Source organism: Saccoglossus kowalevskii, chromosome 3 (assembly GCF_978046115.1).
Source record: "Saccoglossus kowalevskii chromosome 3, keSacKowa6.1, whole genome shotgun sequence".
Classification (NCBI taxonomy): Eukaryota; Metazoa; Hemichordata; class Enteropneusta; family Harrimaniidae; genus Saccoglossus; species Saccoglossus kowalevskii.
The window spans coordinates 40793702-40813475 of NC_140643.1; the positions used below are offsets into that span (position 1 = coordinate 40793702).

Below are 19774 nucleotides of genomic sequence, written 5' to 3' on the forward strand. Positions count from 1 at the left end.
TTGTCGCACTTCGATGTACAGTGATAAATAATCGTTTTGCTACCTTCCATGGTCTTTGTGATGGTATCCACCTGGTTTTGATTACATATGTCACAGATTCAGTCATTCAGAAAGATTCTTTTGTGGCGGCCTACTTCAATATTAAGCGCGTGGTCGCCAGTCGAAAATGTAAGAGACAAACTCGTTTTCTAGTTTTGTAAGATAGGTTCCAAAGAGAAATTTTGTTTGAAGGTCTGAGTTTTTTTCCATTAATTGAGGCTCTATTGTAATTTGAGATGGATTCGTTTTATCTGGTGAGTGAACTAAATAGCTTTGCTTGGTGTTATTCAGCAAAGAAATTACTTTTGGATACCATTTGGTTCTAATTGCTTTATTAATCAAATAAGCTTCCTTTAACAGTGAGTTTGTAGAATTCTTGATTCAGTTAAATATTTAATACTCTGTTTTTTTTATGAATACATCGAGGGAGTAACCAAACTAACTAAAAAATCCCATTGTGGATGTATTTTGGGAGATACCTAACGGGAATCCACAAAAACTTATCTTCAATTGAGGATCTAATTTGAGTTTCATCACTCCGAACATCACAGCCATAAACTAAAATGAGTCTGATAAGTTTATCAAAAAGCTAGAGACAAGTGAGATGTTGGAATTTTGATTAAATCCAATTTTTGATTTCAAAGAAAAAAAATGCTTCTTGTGCTTTCTTTTGAAGTTGTTTTATTTAAAGGAGAAATATCACTGTCTAGACATTAGTTAGTTTGTAAAAAATACACTTTGGTTTTATCAGTGTTAACTGTGACTTTCCACGTGTTGGCATACAATGAAAGATTGCCAAGACTGGCTTGTAAACCTTGTTTCGTTTCCGATAAAATGACAATATCATCAGCATGGAGCAGACAGCTGACAGGGGTGTTCTCTAAGGTGAGTGGATCACATGTATCAGAACTGAAGATTTCTGGTAAATCATTTAGGAATAGCTTAGGTCAGGAAAAAAATTCTCTTTTTCTCGTTTCATGGGAATTTTAAAATGAGGCGGCGAGGGGATTTTTTTTTGAATACTGAGCTAAAATGGGGGAAATTTGAGACAAGTGCGAGTACAAGCGCATTTTGGAATGCTTTAGAAGGAACAAAAACGTCCGAGGCGCATAGTTCAAAATGATGCGCGCGGAAACGAGAAACAGAGATATTTTTTTCTCAGCCTTAAATAAAGTTGGGCTCAAGTTGCAGCCTTGTTTGACACCTTTATTAGAATGAAAATTATCTGTGAACCCACTCTTACATTTAACTTTATAATTCTCTTTACTATTCATATTTAAATAATATTGGACATTTTCCCAGTAATACCATACTGAAGTAGTTTTGAGCAAAGGCCAGTATGCCAACCACTGTCGAAGGTTTTTTTCAAATCAATAAACCATGTGTACAATTTGTTTTTTTTGTTTGTTTCTCTGTGCTTCCTGTTTTTATTTGCGGTGACAGTTTGATCAGAGCATTTGTTGTGTGTAATGAGATTTATTAATAAGGGTTTTTAGAAAGAAAATGTTATCTGTGGTAAGACAACCTTGTCTGAATCCAAACTGTTGGTTTGAAATAATGTCTTTGGATTCTAAGAATAATGTACACATGTTCAAAATACTAGTGAAAAATTTTCCGAAGCAGCTAGAAATAGCAATTCCTCTGTAGTTTGACGGATCTGATTTGAATCTAGATTTGAAAATAGGAATAAGAAGGCCTGTAATCCAGTGTTCAGGGAAAGTACCTGAATAATAAACTATGTTAAACATTCTATGAAGTGCATCCAACAAATGTTGTTGGCCAAGTTTCAGCATTTCATTAGAGATCTTATCCCCACCTGCTTCTATCATGGAAGGTAGTAGTTTTTAATTTCCATGCTTCCATCACAGTCCCTGTGCTACATAGATATTCTAGTGTACGGGTAAATGTGGACCATGTTTCGAAGACACGATCGATATGTCATTGATTATTCCTTTAAATTGGGTTCTAAAGTCAGTCTAACACCGCTTTGATAATAACGGGGCTATTCATCTGTCTCACTATACACTGGTGAGTTTGAACGCAAGATAGGAAAGTGTACTCATATCGCACGTGCAATGAGGGACATGTAGAAAAAAATGCAGCCTTGTGATAAGTGGGCAAAATTGGTAAAAGTTTGTTACTCACGCCCTCAACGGTACAAAGAATTAACACAAAACCACAGTTACGTGTTGTTGTTGTAATGTACATTGTATTGTTTTCCTAGTTTCGTCATTGTTCACCACACCCATTCATTCTTGGCGTTTTATAGCCTGTATTCACAATCACTTTACTAGTAGAGTGACTGTGCTGTATTTGAGCTGGGGTTTATTTTCTCCGAAATCAAATTTGAGTGTATTTTATTTTGTGAATTGTGAATTGAATGCAATTATTTAAGATTCCCAGTTTCATTATTTTACGTATTCCGACAATTAAAAATAAACAAATAAATGGTCACCATTATTCTGGATATCTTTATGGGGCGATTGTGAAACCAATCAATGCCCCTGTCCTGTCGTTGAGATTAGATTATGATCAACTTTCCACAGTGTGAACTCCCTACAAATGTGTCATTTTCAACATGTACCACTATGCAGCAATCAGTGAGATAGAAGGTCAATGTCAATCTTTTCTTGCCGTTAATCAGTTCTTAGAAAATCGTGTTCCAGTCGCCTCTAACTAAAAAAAAAATACAAAAACAACCTATACCTACATCAGATTTTAATCAGATTGGGTCAATGTGCACAATAGAATAAACAAAATAAATATTTACAATATTATTAAATATTATTCAATGTGATTGTTGTTCTCTTCCATTGTTTGCTTTTTCAATCTGTATTGTATTTCAAGTTTATCTAGCTATGATTTATATGTAAAGCATTTACTTCACCTATTTCATTTAACTATTGTTCGTTGATATTTACATTCATATTGGATTTTGTTAAAATAAATCCAAAAGCGGAACTCTATTTTTTTAAATGGCATCACGCATCGTGGGTGTATCAATCAATAAAAAGCCATTCATTCAGAACTTTTTTTACCACATTCCGTACAGATGGTATTTAGTGAAAAAGCTAAAGACTGACTTAGGTAAATCATCACGATAACATGCTGGCAATTGCATTGTGGGAATTTATATACGATGAGGTTCCAAGGTGAAGTGATTATGTATTCAAAGACGTATTTTCCGAAGTTTACTTCCGTGTTGATCACTGCAGGCGACCGACGGTGCTGTTGATAGACTTGTCTACCACTTGTTCTCCAAATGTTAGAGTAACCTGGTGCAAGTTCACGGTGAGTGGTGTAAATAAAATATGTATTTCAATGCTTATAATCCAACTACACGATATCAAACTTTCTTTTAACTCACGTCCTCGTTTCACATCGCTGCCAACAGTTTCCCTCTTCCGGCAAAGACGACCGACGCCACCTCTCAAGTTTTTATCGAAAAACATTCAGATATTTCTCAACTATCACCTACTGATATGTGTTCACAATTGTTACTGTGCCTTTCCTGCGCCCGGGAGTCTCCTTGTTCAAGTTGTTGACACCAAGGATGTACGTCCATGTTGATACAAACAACTTCCTGGATATTATTCCTGACAGAAAATTTCAATAAGCACCGCCATAATTAACCGCTAATTTTATCACTGACTTGATATGTTGATCAGGCTTTGTGTTTGTCCATAGACTATTAGTGTATATATAGTTTTTACAGATTCCCAAACTTCTACGTGGTCGTGATCATTTAATTTGTCCCACGGCACCCCACTTTAGTTAAGATAAGCCTTCTAGTGTGAGACGCTAGGTGTTGGTTCAGAGATCAAGTATGTGTTGTGTATATATATACATGTATATTGTGTTCAATCGTGGACGTACGTCCATGGTTCAATATAAAAGGTACCTCATGCCTTGACTGGCAAAGTCGGGACTTCTTTTTTGTTTTACAAAAAGAAATATTTAATTGTTTGAAGTCCTTTTAGCGTAATCTCGAAAACTAACGTGAATTTCTTTCGCGGTCACGCTAGTTTTTCGCAATCACGCTAAACAGGCTAAATTGACAACTTACATAAAAACATGGACGTACTAGAGATGGACGCTGCACGGTGATTCACACCTGATAATTAGACACATCAAACCAAATGAACTAATAGTTCCTAAAAAAAAAGTCGAATAAACCTTTTTTCACCAAAAATGACAACATTTTTGCCAAAATTGCAAATTAATGACAAATCTGATAGAGGTTCATTCAAAGAACCTACATGTCAAATATCAATGAATTTGAGAAGAATTTTTTCCGAAAAAGTCAATATATAATTTTTTACCAAAAATTAGAGAAATGATGAAATCAGCATGAAATAAACAAATCTGTTCAAGGTTCATCCAAGATATCAACATATCAATTATCAGAGCAATTCAGGCTGGAAGTTTCCCAAAAAATTTAAAAAGTACATTTTTTCACATATTTTCCAAATTTTGGAATCAAATAATCACATCACACTTCATGGTGACATCAAAATTTAAACTACATAGTTGTACCACAAACAAAATTAAGTCAATCGTCTTTTGATTTCCAGCTCAAATGAATTTACATGAAAAAGAGAAGGAAAAACCCTAATTTTCATATTTTTGAGGTATGCAAATCATAATATAGAAAACTGTCTCACAGGTAGATACAATGTATTCATCAAATATAACCCAGGAATGCCATGCAGTTTCTGAAATAACACAATTTTAAAATTTGAAATCTCACCTAGATTTATCTAATTAAAATATTGCTCAAACAAAATCTAGTATGCTTAAAAATTTTGAATTTTGTTTTCCTGGCCTGACAATCAGTTGTAGCACTACAAATCCTACTAACAAATTTGCCAAAGATAGTTCTGGTTTTGGAATTACAACAAAAACCAATTTACAGGAGAAAAAACATGTTTTCTGTTGTGAAGATATTGCATTTAAACAAACACTGAACATTTTTGTCGAAAAATCTAAAACGGCTGCTGAACCATGTGACTGATAAAAATGTTGAGTTGATCAGTTAAAGCATTCAAAAGAAAAAAATTCCCAACACTTTGACAATTTTTGCCGGAAATGCAAAAATTACAACCAAATTTCATGACTGATCCACATTATTTTACTTTTCTCATAAAAAATTAAGTTGATCAGCTAAAGCAGTCATGGAAAACAATTGCCCCACATTGTGGTCTTTTTAGCCAGAAATTAAAGCCAAACCATGTAACTGGTCAAAATTATTTTATTTTTCTGCATGCTAAATCAACATTTTTAGTTTACAATAATACTCCAGCTTGGACCTCAGCATACCATATCAAACAACAATATTTTGATCATATTACATTTTAAATATGAAAACAAATTTTTTTCTTTAAAGTTTTATTTCATGTAATGTTATTTTTTTTAGACAAATGATTTTAACAATTATATCTGTATTTTAATAATGCCCATTTTTGCTTTTTCAGAATACATATTGTATTTAAAATCAGCCCTCGATGAATCAACGTCAAAATTAAAATTAAAAAACATATCAAAAAACATTGTTGTCATCACTGTTGCTAGCTATGTAATTTATAAATGCACATGAAAGAAAACCAATCATGTTTAGTATGATTTAAATAATTAACTCCTAAAAAACCGACCATATTTATTTGCTCTATTAGTAGTACATGTACCTACGGTACATAAATGACAGAGGTACATTTATGGTCAAAATAAGTCACATTTTTTTAATGGTCTACTTTACAATGCATGGTTTTTATTGGAGATGCACTTCTAATAGAGAAAACACAGTATTGTATTGTTCAGTGTAGGATGAGCCAAGAGCCAATGATGGGAAACTGTTCTTTATTAGTCTGAGAATGATATTAATGACGTTAAAATTTGCATAAACTGGCCAACATATCTGTGTACCACAATATGTGATTATCTACAATTTTATCTCACAAGAATTTAAAAACATGTGACGAAAATATAGATATGAGGCAAATGTCGGTGGGTGACATGTTCAGTAAAAGTTGACATACAAATCTACCTGTCGTTCAAACTACAAATACTGTACCAGGAAGTTCAGAATGAAAATTGTCAAGTATGAGGAAGTGCCTGTACAATAATAATACAGTTTAATGTATGTCCACTCAATTAAAAGAACCCATTCAACAAAACTAATCCTACTTAAGGATTGTTGATCGCCTATGTGCCTTTCAGGTCTCATGCCACTAATTAACCAATGGCTGCCCGTAGCCCTCAATTTAAATGCCTAGCAAAAACCAATGAGATTTTTTAAATATTTTTTTCTCAGGTGCTCCCTGTTTGAGGGCGTAATCACCTGGGTCAGAGGTGAGACCAACATGTGGTCTTTTGTTTACTACTTAGCGGCTGTGTACCTGTGGGTTTATTCTGTGTGTATTTGGATGTTCTAATCTTGGTGTTTTTCCAGTGATTTCTCTTGGTGCAATCCAAATACAGTAGGTGTGTCTTGTTTACCTGAGCTGGCCAACATGTTAGTTTTTTTCATATGGTTGATTACTGGCATATTGATTTCCCATTTTTGAGCCATATTTTCAACTTTCTTTGTCATTTTCATATAGCAATCTCGTCATATGTTAACATTGTCGTCTATGGAAATTCAGTTAGTGGTATGAGCCCTTCAAAGCCAGCCACTGAAGTGTAGGAATGTGTTAGTTGGTTCATAATTTACTCCACTTAAATATTGACATATACAATGTTGTATATATTTTACAGTTTACTAGTTGCCTCTATAATATTCTGTCACATTTTGAAGAAATAAATATAAATTTTAATTTTAATTCAAACAGGAGTAATTTGAATACAACTTAAGGTTTAAAATTATACTTTTTGACAACTGTGTGCGAAGCACAAAAAAGGAGTCTTTGCAGTTAGTGTGTCTGTGTGTGTGTCCGCCTGTTCCACTGATATCTCAAGAACCATACATTGATTTTTGATGAACTTGGTGCATATATGCTCTGGGCCAATGCACAGATTTGATTAGGTTTTGGTAAAAATCCATGCATATTAATTATCTAATTTGCATGATAATTAGCTGATTTTTAGCTGTTCCATGACTGTTCCACTGATACATGTATCTAAAGAACTCATTGGATTTTGATGAAACTTGGCACATAGATGCTCCAAACTAATGCGCAGATTTGATTAGTTTTGGGTAAAAATCTACAATATTAATTACCTAATTTGCATAATGATATCTCAAGTACTAATCATCACATTTCAATAAAACTTGGTACATAAATGTCATAGGACACTGCACAAACCTGATAGTTTTTAGGGTAGTATCAGTACATATTAATTACCTGATTTGCATATTAATTAATTAATTTTCAGCTTTTGATATTTCAAGTAGTAATCATCACATTTCAATGAAACTTGGTACATAGATATCATAGGACACTGCACAGACCTGATAGTTTTTAGGGTAATATCAGTACATATTAATTACCTAATTTGCATAATTAATTAATTTTCAGCTTTTGATATTTCAAGGAGTAATCATCACATTTCAATGACACTTGGTACATAGTTACTTAAGGACTGTGCAGACCCCTGATTAGTTTTTGGGTAAATATTTGTGCATATTAATTACCTTATTAGCATAATTAGTTAATTTTCAGCTTTTTGCCCGATATACTAATCATCATATTTCAATGAGACTTGCTACATAGATCTTCTAGGACTATGCGGAGACCTGATTACCGGTAGTTTTAATTGGATATTAATTACCTAATTTGCATAATGTGCCACTGATATATAAAGAACCACGAATTGGATTTTAATGAAACTTTTAAAGAGAACTATGCAGAGACCCAATTAGTTTTTGGTAAATATTTATGCTTATTAATCACCTAATTAACATAATTAATTAACACTGATACCTCAATTACTGATCATCACATTTGAATAAAATTCGGTACATAAATGCTCTAGGACAATAGACAGGCCTGATTAATTTTGGGTTAAAATTTGTTCATATTAATTCTCTAATTAGCATAATAATTCATAATTTTTTTGTTCTGTTCTGTTCATATTAGTTACCTGATTTACATAATTAGTTTTCAGCTTTTCCAACAATATATATTTTGAATTGATTTTTAATGTGTCTTCAATACTTTCAGCACACGAGAGTTCTTTCTAAGCTTTCTTATTCTTGTGACGCAGATGTATTGATTACTTAATTTGCGTAATAAATTGTAATTAGACAATTTTTAGCTATTTGATTTGTATCCCGAGAATTGTTCAATGAAACTTAGTACATAGATGCATTAGGGTAATGTATAGACCTGATTAGTATATGGTGGAAATCTGTGCGTATTAATTACCTAATTTGCATTAATCTTGATTATTTCAGTTCTACATGTACTCTCTATAATTTATCAGTTTTCAATAATACACAAATGCTTTGGGATATATTATCAAGATTTGATTACGTTTTGGTTTACATCTGTGAATATTATTTGGCTTTAAGTGCCTGTGAAATGTCGACCAACACATTTTCCGTTTGGATTTTTGGCTTCTCCGCTTATATTACAAGAACTAATCATAACATTTCAACGAAACTTATATACTCTAGGACTATGCATGACCTAATTAGTTTTGAATAAAAATATGTGCATATTAAACACCTAAACACATATTGGCTAGTCAATTTTTGGCTTTTCCACTATTAGTGGAGATTTGTAAATGCACTGAGCTACATGCCCTTGATTTCAGTCACCTTTGACCTTTGTCCACCAGGGAGTTGTTCCTTTGGTCAACATTGTTTAGCAAATCAGTCTTTATTTTGCAATCGGCACGTAACGTCACCTCTTTTCTTAGAATTTCTTTGTTCCACATTCATTCATCGTTTGCTACACTTCGCTGGCTCTATTTAGCTATCCCACCATCAACCCCTATAACATTGAGTTACATCTGTCATTCAACAAATACACCACATGCAACAAATATCTGTGTCTGTGATGGTAATATCAATTTTGTGCTGTGAATTAGTAATTTATGTAGTTTGAAAATGCCTTCCAGTGGGAATGTAATTTGATTGACTACACATTTTGACAGTGACACACCTTCAAATTACGAAACGTATACAACTGCCATTATTATTTCCCTGTCAGATGCCCACACATTGAAGCATTTTTTAGCTCCGCTGTCGACTTTGTCGAGCGGAGCTTATCATATGAGTGATTGTCCGTCGTCCGTGTCAATGTTTTACTTTTTCGACTTCTTCTTGAAAACTACAAGCCTGAATGCTTTGATACTTTGTGTATATGTACCTTGGGTAGACCTCTCTCAGAGTTGTTCATTTCATGATCATATCTTCAATTCTCTAATTTTGGTGAATATTTTTGTCATTTTTGGTAAAAAGTGATATTTTCGACTTCTTGTTAAAAACTGTAAGTCCAATTGCTTTGATATTACATATATAGGTACTACATGTGGATCTCTCTCAGATTTGTTCATTTTGTAATGAAATCTTTAGTTCTCTAATTTTAATGAATATTTTTGTCATTTTTGGTAAAAAGTGATATTTTCAACTTCTTGTTAAAAACCGCAAGTCCAATTGCTTTGATATTACATATATAGGTACTACATGTGGACCTCTCTCAGATTTGTTCATTTTGTAATGATATCTTTAATTCTCTAATTTTGGTGAATATTTTTAGTCATTTTTGGTAAAAAGTGATATTTTCGACTTCTTGTTAAAAACCACAAGTCCAATTGCTTTGATATTACATATATAGGTACTACATGTGGACCACTCTCAAATTTGTTCATTTTGTAATGATATTGTCAATTCTCTAATTTTGGTGAATATTTTTGTCATTTTTGGTAAAAAGTGATATTTTCAACTTCTTGTTAAAAACCGCAAGTCCAATTGCTTTGATATTACATATATAGGTACTACATGTGGACCTCTCTCAGATTTATTAGCTCCGCTGTCGACTTTGTCGAGCGGAGCTTATCATATGAGTGATTGTCCGTCGTCGTCGTCGTCCGTCGTCGTCGTCCGTCGTCCGTGTCAATGTTTTACTTTTTCGACTTCTTCTTGAAAACTACAAGCCTAAATGCTTTGATACTTGGTGTATATGTACCTTGGGTAGACCTCTCTTAGGTTTGTTCATTTCATGTTGATATCTTTAATTCTCTAATTTTGGTGAATATTTTTGTCATTTTTGGTAAAAACTGATATTTTCGACTTCTTGTTAAAAACCGCAAGTGCAATTGCTTTGATATTACATATATAGGTACTACATGTGGACCTCTCTCAGATTTGTTCATTTCGTGATGATATCTTCAATTCTCTAATTTTGGTGAATATTTTTGTCATTTTTGGTAAAAACTGATATTTTCGACTTCTTGTTAAAAACCGCAAGTGCAATTGCTTTGATATTACATATATAGGTACTACATGTGGACCTCTCTCAGATTTGTTCATTTTGTAATGATATCTTTAATTCTCTAATTTTGGTGAATATTTTTGTCATTTTTGGTAAAAACTGATATTTTCGACTTCTTGTTAAAAACCACAAGTGCAATTGCTTTGATATTACATATATAGGTACTACATGTGGACCTCTCTCAGATTTGTTCATTTTGTAATGATATCTTTAATTCTCTAATTTTGGTGAATATTTTTGTCATTTTTGGTAAAAACTGATATTTTCGACTTCTTGTAAAAAACCGCAAGTGCAAATGCTTTGATATTACATATATAGGTACTACATGTGGACCTCTCTCAGATTTGTTCATTTTGTAATGATATCTTTAATTCTCTATTTTTGGTGAATATTTTTGTCATTTTTTGGTGAAAAGTGATATTTTTGACTTCTTGTTAAAAACCGCAAGTCCAATTGCTTTGATACTACATATATAGGTACTACATGTGGACCTCTCTCAGATTTGTTTATTTCGTGATGATATCTTCAATTCTCTAATTTTGGTGAATATTTTTGTCATTTTTGGTAAAAAGTGATATTTTTGACTTCTTGTTAAAAACCGCAAGTGCAATTGCTTTGATATTACATCTATAGGTACTACATGTGGACCTCTCTCAGATTTGTTAATTTTGTAATGATATCTTTAATTCTTTAATTTTGGTGAATATTTTTGTCATTTTTGGTAAAAACTGATATTTTCGACTTCTTGTTAAAAACCGCAAGTCCGATTGCTTTGATATTACATATATAGGTACTACATGTGGACCTCATTCAGATTTGTTCATTTTGTGATGATATCTTCAATTCTCTAATTTTGGTGAATATTTTTGTCATTTTTGGTAAAAAGTGATATTTTCGACTTCTTGTTGAAAACTGTAAGTCCGATTGCTTTGATATTACATATATAGGTACTACATGTGGACCTCTCTCAGATTTGTTCGTTTTGTGATGATGTCTTCAATTCTCTAATTAATTTATTTTGGTGAATATTTTTGTAATTTTTGGTAAAAAGTGATATTTTCGACTTCTTGTTAAAAACTGTAAGTCCGATTGCTTTGATACTATTCATATTGTTCATTTTCTAATGATGTCTTCAGTTCTTTAATTGAAATGTGCATTGCTAACAGCGGAGCTATCTCAGCCGATAGGCTGCTTGTTTATTTTGTAATGATATCTTTAATTCTCTAATTTTAATGAATATTTTGTCATTTTTGGTAAAAAGTGATATTTTCGACTTCTTGTTAAAAACCGCAAGTCCAATTGCTTTGATATTACATATATAGGTACTACATGTGGACCTCTCTCAGATTTGTTCATTTTGTAATGATATCTTTAATTCTCTAATTTTGGTGAATATTTTTAGTCATTTTTGGTAAAAAGTGATATTTTCGACTTCTTGTTAAAAACCACAAGTCCAATTGCTTTGATATTACATATATAGGTACTACATGTGGACCACTCTCAAATTTGTTCATTTTGTAATGATATTGTCAATTCTCTAATTTTGGTGAATATTTTTGTCATTTTTGGTAAAAAGTGATATTTTCAACTTCTTGTTAAAAACCGCAAGTCCAATTGCTTTGATATTACATATATAGGTACTACATGTGGACCTCTCTCAGATTTATTTATTTTGTAATGATATCTTTAATTCTCTAATTTTAATGAATATTTTTGTCATTTTTGGTAAAAAGTTATATTTTCAACTTCTTGTTAAAAACCGCAAGTCCAATTGCTTTGATATTACATTTATAGGTACTACATGTGGACCTCTCTCAGATTTGTTCATTTTGTAATGATATCTTTAATTCTCTAATTTTGGTGAATATTTTTAGTCATTTTTGGTAAAAAGTGATATTTTCGACTTCTTGTTAAAAACCACAAGTCCAATTGCTTTGATATTACATATATAGGTACTACATGTGGACCACTCTCAAATTTGTTCATTTTGTAATGATATTGTCAATTCTCTAATTTTGGTGAATATTTTTGTCATTTTTGGTAAAAAGTGATATTTTCGACTTCTTGTTAAAAACCGCAAGTCCAATTGCTTTGATATTACATATATAGGTACTACATGTGGACCTCTCTCAGATTTATTTATTTTGTAATGATATCTTTAATTCTCTAATTTTGGTGAATATTTTTGTCATTTTTGGTAAAAAGTGATATTTTCTTCTTGTTAAAAACCACAATCATTTATGGTGAAAAATGATATTTTTGAATCCTTGTTGAAAACAGCAAGTCCCATTGCATTGATACTATGCATATTGTTCATTTTTTAATGATATCTTCTGTTCTTTAATTGAAATGTGCATTGCTAACAGCGAAGCTTTCTCAGCCGAGAGGCTGCTTGTTTTAATGATGTCTTCAGTTCTTTAATTGAAATGTGCATTGCTAACAGCGGAGCTATCTCAGCCGATAGGCTGATTGTTTCTATTTTACCACATCAATCATCCACTATTCATTCAGTTTTTCACTACTGGGACACACTATCAGTTCTATTTCACACGTATGCGCTGTTGAGCAAAGTGGTCAACTATACATATCATAAGACCTCAAGCTGGGAGGTGGGGCACTGATTCCAGTCACCTGACATCGGCTGTATGTGATCACTGGGCGTGAACAGTTTCATGGTTTTTGACTCCTGTGTGCGAAGCACAAAAAGGGAGTCTTTGCAGTTAGTGTGTCTGTGTGTGTGTATGTGTGTGTGTGTGTATGTGTGTGTGTGTGTGTGTGTGTGTGTGTGTGTATGTGTGTCCGTCTGTTCCACTGATATCTCAAGAACCATACATCAGTTTTTGATGAAACTTGGTGCATAGATGCTCTGGGCCAATGCACATATTTGATTAGGTTTTGGTAAAAATCCATGCATATTAATTACCTAATTTGCATGATAATTAGCTGATTTTTGGCTGTTTCATGACTGTTCCACTGATATCTAAAGAACCACTCATTGGATTTTGATGAAACTTGGCACACAGATGCTCCAAACTAATGCGCAGATTTGATTAGTTTTGGGTAAAAATCTGTGCAATATTAATTACCTAATTTGCATAATGATTAATCAATTTTCGGCTTTTCCACTGATATCTCAAGTACTAATCATCACATTTCAATAAAACTTGGTACATAGATGTCATAGGACACTGCACAAACCTGAATGTTTTTAGGGTAATATCAGTAGATATTAATTACCTAATTAGCATAATTAATTAATTTTCAGCTTTTGATATTTCAAGTAGTAATTGTCACATTTCAATGAAACTTGGTACATAGATGTCATAGGACACTGCACAGACCTGATAGTTTTTAGGGTAATATGAGTACATATTAATTACCTAATTTGCATAATTAATTAATTTTCAGCTTTTGATATTTCAAGTACTAATCATCACATTTCAATGACACTTGGTACATAGATGTCATAGGACACTGCACAGACCTGATAGTTTTTAGGGTAATACGAGTACATATTAATTACCTAATTAGCATAATTAATTATATTTCAGCTTTTGATATTTCAAGTAGTAATCATCACATTTCAATGACATTTGGTACATAGATGTCATAGGACACTGCACAGACCTGATAGTTTTTTGGGTAATATCAGTAGATATTAATTACCTAATTAGCATAATTAATTAATTTTCAGCTTTTGATATTTCAAGTAGTAATCATCACATTTCAATGAAACTTGGTACATAGATGTCATAGGACACTGCACAGACCTGATAGTTTTTAAGGTAATATGAGTACATATTAATTACCTAATTTGCATAATTAATTAATTTTCAGCTTTTGATATTTCAAGTAGTACTGTAAAATCTGTATTAGAAACTGCGGCTTCTATTAAAATAGTACAATGCAACAGAGGGGATGCGGCTTCTAATAGAGCATCTACACATATGAGAAATGATGAATTTTTGGTTCTCAATTATTCGAAAAAAATGGGTGCGACTTCTATTAGGGATGCGGCTTCTAATACAGATTTTACGGTAATCATCACATTTCAATGACACTTGGTACATAGATGTCATAGGACACTGCACAGACCTGATAGTTTTTAAGGTAATACGAGTACATATTAATTACCTAATTTGCATAATTAATTAATTTTCAGCTTCTGATATTTCAAGTTGGTACATTTGGTAAAATTTGGTACATAAATGCTCTAGGACAATAGACAGGCCTGATTAATTTTGGGTTAAAATTTGTTCATATTAATTCTCTAATTAGCATAATAATTCATAATTTTTTTGTTCTGTTCTGTTCATATTAGTTACCTGATGTACATAATTAGTTTTCAGCTTTTCTATCAATATCTCATGTACAAGTAATTTTGAATTAATTTTTAATGTGTCTTCAATACTCTCAGCACACGGGAGTTCTTTCTAAGCTTTCTTTGATTTTTTACTTATATGTGTTCCATATAATGCAGAAACAATATTATATGTTGGAAAAAGTGTGTAATGAAGCTGTATACCAAGCGTTTAAATGAGCTGGTCGGGCAGATGGACACTTGCTGCTCCGATGCTATACAAATGTCTGGCAAAAAGCTGGGGTTGCAGGCCAAATCTGGCGAGGAGAGTGCGCAATGAAGTCGTGAACACATCACGATTAAGCAGGGCAGCAAAAACAATGGGTCATCAGGTGTAGCATTCATACTTTTGCGAACAGAGAAGAATTGATGAAGTGTAGATGCTGGACAGGTTTGGTTGTGTGTATGGAACAAAGTTTGAACCCTTATCGACGAAACTGGTCGGTCTTTGAAGTTTTGATGCAAACTGATGCGCAATCAACCTGTCCTGCTACTATGTACTAGTAATGATGAAATTTACGTCGCCAACGCAAAGGTTAAGTTTGGGATTGAAGGTTCTTGCATTGCATCTCAGTTCGCTACAGTGGAGAAAACCAAAGAAGGCTAGCAGGAAGGCTGTTTCAAGCAAAAGGTCAAAATGAGTTGTAATGCTTCATCCCGACGACTATGCTCATTACCATAGGCGGCAGCTTCAAAGTGAGTGAAACGGGAAGTACTTTTCATGTGTTGTACATCAGCTGTGACTTTGTGAGTGCATCAAGGAAAATAATTTGCATGCAGTGAAAAAAAATCATTCACGATGTGCAACGTTTTGCCATGACAGCAGTTGTTTGCAATTGTCTGCCTTTGTTTAGATCATAAACGGACTCCAAACTTGTGGTCTACGATCGATTAGCTGTATTTTAAACACTAGAAATGAAATACTTTGTAACAGTTGTGAAAAGTAAACAAAAACGGCTTTGTGGTATGAATGTAATTATTTTTGTATCATAATTTTTGAAGTCAGTATTACGGAAAATTATGGTTTATTTTTTTTTTAAATGAAAGCCAAATTTCGGTGGTCCATATTGATCTTAATGTAGCGGGAAGGGAAATTTTCTTTTTTTTCTTGATTTTTCAATAATTGATAAAACGGTTACTTTGTACCTTGATTCATCATCCCAGCTTTTCAAAATTTCGGAAAGACCAGTGCCCAATTAAACGCTAACACTACTACCGTTTCGCTAATATTTGCATAATGTTTATAACATGTATATGTATACTACTGGTAATACTCTGTTGTTGACGATTCTTATAGAACGGGTGACAAGCTTCTTGTCGCAAACAATGCATATTTATCTAACGTCCATTGTTAGCATTATTGTCAGTCAGGACTTCGTCTGAGAAATCGTTTTATTTTCTAAGTCTATATTCTTACTAACACAATGATGATGAAAAGAAAGAAAGCAAAGACGCCAATGACAGACGAGGCAAAGAAAAATCTGCAACTCAGGGTCATATTTACTAATTTAGACTTGCCTGCAGCCTGTTGTGATTCCGATGAAAAATTACAGGACATTTGCGTTCACGCCTCGTTTACGCAATTTATATTTATTTTTCACGAATTTTTCATCTGAGTCACAACAGACTGCAAGCACGTCTAGGTCATATTTTGACCAACCTCGTGAGTGGTTCAAAAGGGACGATTAGGCTGAAATATTCACATCAACGCGAAAGAGTTTCAACTACTAAATCGATGACGACACCGATACGTGAGACCGTTGAGGGCCGGTGATCAGGTGAGGAAGTGAGTACAGGAAATCTGTTGCTCGTCGACATCGGCCAAATAAACAAGCCATCGTTTCCGTTTATGCAGAGAGCGTGCACCCATCTAATTTTCAGTTGACACTGCCATTTTAGTTTTCTATCTTCAGCAGTAGTTTCATTTCATTCACACAGCTTTACCGGTACGTTTTTTTTTCTTAATATTCTTAGTAAAACGATATTTGTATTTATTTATTTGCCATAGATTACAGGTTGTACAAAGAATTAAAAACATACGACAAGAGAGAGAGAGAGTACATTGCGATACAATAAATATTAAAAAATTAATTAAAATAAAATGAACAACTGATCCATGGCTGGGGTAACAGAAGATAGCAATCGTAATGCTAGACAAGTCTGGTATACAATTATTTCAATGAGAAAAAAAAATACAAAGGCGTAGTATTCACCTAACACAATTGATTATTACAAAAAATGTTACAAAGACTAGTTATAACAGTAAATAAATAATACATGGAACTAAACATAGAAATACAGAGTAAATAAATAGAGAAATAAATTAATCAATTAATCAAACTACTCATTTAACCAATCAAGCAATTAACCAGCCAATCAATTAACTAACCAATCAACCAACCAACTAACTAATTAACTAGTCAACCAATTATCAAATCAATCAACCAAGTAACCATCCAACCAATCAATCAATTAACCAACCAAGTAACCACCCACCCAACCAATTAATCAACTAATTAAGCAGCTAATCAACCAACCAATCAATTACCCAATATGCCAATCAACCAACCAACTAAATAACAAATTGATCAACCAATCACTAACCAATTAATCAATCATTTAACCAACCAAAAATTGCAAACTTATAGTGAAAACATATACATTTTGAGTTTTTTTTTAACCTTGCACGGCTGTTAATGAGTTTCAAATGACTGGGTAGAGCATTCCATAATTTTGAACCATTATAATCAATTGAATATAGACCTTTATTTGTTCTCTTTTGGGGAAGGGAAAAGTCAGAATTGGTTACAGATCGAGTGGTATAGTTGTGGGAATGAAACGAAAAATAGTCTAAAAGATTACGAGGGAATTTTTGATGCCGAAGGTCATGAATAAAAGTGCATAGCTGATATTTGAATAAATCGTAAATATTAAGAATTCTTAAAGAAGTAGTTTCAATCCATTCACACAGCTTTACGTTTTTTCTCTCTTAATATTCTTAATAAAATGATATTGATTGCCTAGAAACAGTGTGACACGCTTTATTTGGGAATTCAAAGTGATGACTATAGTCATACTAGTAACAAATTATACCTGCTAATGACAAAAAAGAATGTAACATCATGTGAAACTTACTTCGCGCTCTACTCCTTTAAAGCTACCCCCTATGCTAATGAGCATAGTTGCGGACAAAGCCTTACAACTTCAAGATGGCATTAATGTTACCAGCTCCCTGATGTTACACCGTAATAAGGCAGCCAACACCAACGTGCATGGGTTTTGTAACCTCTTTCATCCCCTCCGGGGGATGTTATATATGTTAATAAATAAATGTTAAATGCTTGCTGATTACCGAACAGTGCGACATGTTGTCGGTAAATACTTGTTTACCATAGTTCCCAGGCAGTCAGCGAAACCACCATTTAAAACCAAAGATTTCTATAAGGCATGCAGTGTACCCTTACATCGATAGACCATTGGGATTCGCGCTTTTTGATCAACCAACCAATGGGAATTGTGTTCTTTGCAGAGTGACACTGCGATCCTTTCGGAGTGCAATAATCAACATTCGACGAGTCGCACAATCGCATCGCAGAGTTAGTTTATAGACCCCTATACATACCTCGAAGTAGGGTGCATATGCCCTTAAAGATATCGTCGGTTATTGGCAAGTGTGGCAAAGTTGTGAGTCAATCGAAGCATCTGTTCGAGACGGAGGTACGGTTGACCTTGAAATGTTGTCAGTGGGTTTGGGATGTATCTCAAGTTCTAATCACATTTCAATGAAACACAGTACATTGGTGATATGTGACAGTCAGATTTCAATTGCTACGTTCACACGTTGCTACGTTTTATCGGAGCCCTACGGCTCGAGTCATCAAAAATTTGCGTTCGGCTTGAGCCGGCTCGAGCCAAGTTCGACTCCAATAAACCCTCAGGTTGAACTCCGATAGGGCTGAGCCCTGACATGGCCCCGACTGTGTATACGCATCGGGCCCAACTATCGGACCCCAAATCACGCCCTCAAACGTCTTCTTCAAGTAACCTCTCATTTCAATTATGGTGGAGACAACATCGTTCGTAACTCCACGCAATTTCCGATTTGACGAAGAGGTACGCGCCCTAATATCTATTTGGCAGAGTAAAGAAATACTGCGATACAATTATCATTGACAGGTCAACGGAAAACTGAAAAATGGCGTACGAAATTATGCGACAAAAACTTGAAAGAAGGACTGAACAGATCCAATGAAAATTGAAGATACTTTTTAAAGACACCAAAGATAAAAATCATAGAAGCGGTCACGGTAAGCTGACATGTTCCTGGTAGGTTTAGATTGACAACTGTAACACCTATCACAACAGTTGAACAATAACAATAACTTAAGCGAATAGGCTGTAACACATTTTAGCTGCCGTGTTTGCTATTTATTTGAGATACTAGTACCTAAATCATAACACCAGTTCATTGCCTTTTCTACCTCCATGCTCATACTAGATCGTGACTGTTTCTTTTTTTTCTCCCAGCTCAACAGAATCGAGCCATGAAAGAAACAACACAATCACGACACCAACATCATTTTCAGCCATGGTTTTTTTTCATACTAATTATTTGAGGGCACTGTTCCGTTAGGCTCTGACCGCACTGAATCAAACTATGGCAGATCTCGGCTCTCGTTCAGCTCCCGACTTTATGAACGCATTGGAGATAATCTCCTGTTAATCGGTGGGAGGAGCAGTAGTACGGCTCCAGTAGAATGCTGCCGGTAGAATGCTGCCGAGTGAACATGGCAAATATCTCAGGTCAATGAATCTTGTTACATAAATACTCTAAGACAATGCAACGATCTAATTAATTTGAGGTTGAAATCTATTTGCACAATGTGCATAGTCATCACATTTCATTGAAATTTGGTTCATATTTGCTCAGGGATAATCC

The 19774-nt window shown here is 33.7% G+C and overlaps 1 long non-coding RNA gene across 1 annotated transcript; it reads left to right on the forward strand.

Annotated features, from left to right (window-relative positions):
• Nucleotides 1-3240: 3240 nt before the first annotated feature.
• Nucleotides 3241-19125, forward strand: LOC146747982 (uncharacterized). Its single transcript, XR_014928902.1, has 2 exons — nt 3241-3330; nt 19012-19125. It is a non-coding gene; the product is annotated as an uncharacterized LOC146747982 (long non-coding RNA).
• The last annotated feature ends 649 nt before the right edge of the window (nt 19126-19774 follow it).